Source organism: Chrysochloris asiatica, unplaced genomic scaffold, assembly GCF_000296735.1.
Source record: "Chrysochloris asiatica unplaced genomic scaffold, ChrAsi1.0 scaffold00043, whole genome shotgun sequence".
NCBI lineage: Eukaryota > Metazoa > Chordata > Mammalia > Afrosoricida > Chrysochloridae > Chrysochloris > Chrysochloris asiatica.
The window spans coordinates 3,507,086-3,511,608 of record NW_006408561.1 but is presented as its reverse complement, the minus strand read 5'-3'; the positions used below and the strand labels follow the sequence as shown (position 1 = coordinate 3,511,608).

The 4,523-nt window shown below is 39.5% G+C and overlaps 1 pseudogene; it reads left to right on the top strand.

Moving 5' to 3' along the window:
• Positions 1–1,105: 1,105 nt before the first annotated feature.
• LOC102822051 lies at positions 1,106–1,501 on the top strand (annotated as a pseudogene).
• The last annotated feature ends 3,022 nt before the right edge of the window (positions 1,502–4,523 follow it).

The window sequence follows — 4,523 nt, the reverse complement described above, 5'->3', positions numbered from 1 at the left end:
AAGGACTTCATTCTTCTTGGATCAACAATCAGCACTCACGGAAGCAGCAGTCAAGAAATCAAATGATCTATTGCATTAGGCACAAGACCTTTTTAAAGTGTTGAAGAGCTAAGATGTCAGCTTGAGGATTAAGGTACGCCTGACCCAAACCGTGGTATTTTCAATAACCTCATATGCATGCAAAAGCTGGACAGTGAATAAGGAAGACCATAGAAGAATTGATGATTTTGAGTTATGGTGTTGGAGGAGAATATTGAAAGTGCCATGAGCTGACAACCAATAGATCCATTTTGGAAGAATTACAGCCATAGTGCTCCTTGGAGACCAAGATGGCCAAACTTCATCTCTCATACTTTGGACATATTGTCAGGAGGGACCAGTTGCTGGAGGATATCATGTTTGGTAAGATGGAGGGTCATAGAAATAGAGGAAGACCCCAATGAGATGGATTGGCCAAGTGGCAGCATTGATGGATTCAAGTGTGGCAACAGTAGTGAGGTTGGCCCAGGATTGGGCAGTGTTTCATTCTGCTGTGCATAAGGTCGCTATGGGTTGGTACCAACTTGATGGCACCTAACAACAACAACAACAAGGAAGACCAGTAATATCACTATTACTCAAATTTATGCACCATCTCTAAATCCAATGGTGATGAATTTGAAGAATTCTGACAACTTCTTCAGTCTGAAATTGATCAAGCCTGCCATTCAGATGTATTTTAAATTACTGGTGATTGGAATGCAAAGGTTAGAAACAAAGAGGAAGGATCAGTAGGTGAAAATATGACCTACTACTATATACTACTATACAAATGATGCTGGAGATGGCATGATAGAATTTTGCAAGACCAATGACTTCTTCATTGCAAATATCTTTTTAAAACAACATAAAATATTATTATACACATGGACATCACCAGATGGAATACAAGAAAAGAAATGGACTACATCTGTGGAAAGAGATAGTGGAAGAGCACCACATCATCAGCCAAAGCAAAGCCATATTCATATTCAAGTTCAAGATGAAGCTGAACAAAATTGAAACAAGTCCACAAGAGTCAAAATATGACCTTGTGATAGAGGAGGCGGCCATCTCGACCGGCTTCATGGCTGCGCGCAGACCCCTGGTGAAGCCCAAGATCGTGAAAAAGAGGACCAAGAAGTTTATCCCGCACCAATCAGATCGTTGTATCAAAATTAAGCGTAACTGGTGCAAGCCCGGAGGCATTGACAACAGGGTGCAGAGAAGATTTAAGGGCCAGATCTTCATGCCCAGCATTGGTTATGGGAGCAACAAGAAGACAAAACACATGCTGCCCAGTGGCTTCCACAAGTTCCTGGTCCGCAACATCAAAGAGCTTGAGGTGCTGCTGATGTGCAACAAATTTGACTGTGCAGAGACTGCTCACAGCATTTCCTGAAAGAACCGCAAAGCTATCATGGAAAGAGCAACCCAGCTGGCCCTCAGAGTCACCAAACCCCAAATCAGGCTGTGCGGCTAAGAAAATGAATAGACAGCCTGTTGTCAAGTTTTATTTGTGCTAAATAAAACCATAAAAGCGCAAATATAAAAATATATATATATATAACCTTGAACATTTCCCGCCTGAACTTACAGATCATCTTAAGAACAGATTTGATGCACTGGATACTAATGATGGAAAACCAGAAGAGTTGTGGGATGAATATCAAGAACATCATAGAGAAGAAAGCAAATGATCATTAAGAAAAAAAGGATTGAAATCTTCCTTAAATTTCCCACAGTTTTTCAGCATTCTGTGTTCATGCACATGTCTGGAAAGTGAAAACACCTGTAGTACTGATTTGGGGGGTGGCGATGTAGAATAAAGAAGTGGATTGTAAGGTTTGTTTGAAACACAAGGTTGGCAGTTCAAACCCACAAGCTTCTCCTTGAAAACTCTATACAGCGTGGTTTTAAGTCAGAACTGTCTTGATGGCCTTTAACAACAACAATAATAAACTTTAGTGAGTAGAATTGGCAGATACAGAATCCTCAAATAGTGAAGAATAACTGTATTTTAATCCCTGTATTTCTTACAAAATGAGCTCTGGTAGTATAGTGGTTATGAGTTGGGCTGCTGACCTCAAGGTCAGCAGTTTGAAACTACCAAATATTCTGCAGGAGAAATATGAGGCTTTCTGCTCCTATAAAGATATATAACCTCAGAAATGCTATGAAGGGTCTCTGTGAGTCAGAACCTACTCCACACAGCACACCACCACTACCTCCACCACCATTTCTTACAGAAGTTTTATGAGGCAGATTCCATTTTTTATTCACATTGTACAGATAACAAGGCTGACACACAGAGAGGCTAATAATGTGTTCTTGGTGTTATGGCTAGAAAGTGGCAGAACTGGAATTTGATCCCAGGCAGATTGGTTCCAGAATCTATGCTTTTAACCAACACACTCACTTCTTTTCCAGATGTTGTTTTTCCCTTCTATAAAATGGGAGTAATAATACCTGACTGCTTTTCACAACCACCACTCATCTATCAATTTGTTGTACTGTGGTGACTTGCATGCTGCTATGATGCTGGAAACTATGCCATTATTATTTCAAATAACAGTAGGGTCACTCATGGTATACAGGTTTCAGTGAAGCTTCCAGAGAAAAACAGTCCAGGAAGAAGAAATAGACAGTCCAATTCTGAGGGATTAGACACCGAAAACCTTCGGAATAATAAAGGAACTCTGATATATTGCCTCTCACATTGTAAGGCCCAATGCAATACCTCTTTTGATTTCTTGACCACTGCTTCCATGAGCATTGATTTTGCATCCCCCACAAATTAAATCCTTGACAAGTTCAATATTTCCTCTGTTTGTCATGATGTTTTCTATCGATCCAATTGTGAGGATTTTTGTTTTCTTTACATTAAGGTATAATCCATGCTGGAAGATTGTCTTTGATCTCCATAAGTAAGTGCTTCAAGTCCTCTTACTTTCAGCAAGCAAGGTGTGTCATCTGTTTATCGCAGGTTATTAATGAGTCTCCTTCCAATCATGATGTCATGTTCTTCTTTGTATAGTCCAGTTTCTTGGATTATTTGTTCAGCATGCAGGTTGAATAAGCATAGTAAAAAGACCCTAAAGAGCACCTTTCTGGATTTTAAACCAAAGAATATCTCCTTGGTTTTTTTCAAACAGCTGCCTCTTGGTGTGTGTGTGTGTAGGTTCCACATGAATACAATTAAGTGTTCTGGAATTTCCCTTCTTTGCAATGTTATTCAGAGATTGTTATGATCCACACAGTTGAATGCTTTTTCATACTCGATAAAGCACCAGTAAATGTCTTTCTGGTATTCTCTGCTTTCAGCCAAGATCCATCTGGCAACAGCAATGATATCTCATTCCATGTTACTTTTTGAATCTGGCTTAAATTTCTGTCAGTTCCTTGACGATGTACTGCTGCAATTGTTTTTGAATTATCATCAGCAGAATCTTATTTTCAAATGATATCAGTTAAATAATGTCTGCATTCTGTTGGGTCACCTATCTTTGAAATGGGCACACATATGGATCTCTGATATTTGTGAGTATCTCTGAAATTTGGAAATTGGCCAGGTAGCTGTCTTTCAAATTTCTTGTCATAGACAAGTGAATGCTTCCAGCACTGCCTCTGTTTATCGAAATATTTCAGTTGTTATTCTGTCAATTTCTAGAGCCTTGTTTTCCCCAAATGTCTTCAGTACAGCTTGGATTTTTTTCCTTCAGTGTCCATCAGTTCTTGATCACAGGTTACCTCTTGAAATGGTGGAACATCAACCAATTGTTTTTGGTACATTGAGTCTATGTATTCCTGGTTCCTCTTCAAGATGTTGTTAGGTGCCATCAATTAGCAACTCAAAATGAGGAAAAACAGCTGCAAACATCCATTAGTAATAGAACATGAAATGTATGAAATATGAATCTAAGAAAATTGGAAGTTGTCAAAAATGAAATGGAATGCATAAAAATTGATATCTTAGGCATTAGTGAGCTGAAATGGACTGGCATTGACCATTCTGAATCTGACAATTTGTCTTATCTTGTGTCAAACTAAGAGGAGAAGAGGTCACTAGATTCATAGGTGTGTGCATCCCTAGTAGTCTCTGTTGATGCTGACCGGTTGGTCTACATAGGCTACTAAGCTGAAGTTTTCAAGGTACAAATGTGATGTTGGAGGATAAATACTGGACTGCTAACCACAAGACTGGCAGTTCAAACTCTCCAGTTGCTCCTTGGAAACCTTATACAGGGTTGCTATGAGTCAGAACTGACTCAATTGTACTTAACAACAGCAACAAGCTGCTGTAGGAGTCCTGGTGTGGCGTTGTAGAATAAACACTGAAATTTTAATGCAAGCTCAGCAATTCAAACCTACCACCACGTTTTGGAACCCCTACATAGGGTAACTATGAGTTGCAACTGACTTGATGGCACTTAACAACAACAACAAGCTGATGTAAGGGAGCTCTGGTGGCATCATGGGTTAGGTGTTGGTCGGCTAATCTTAAG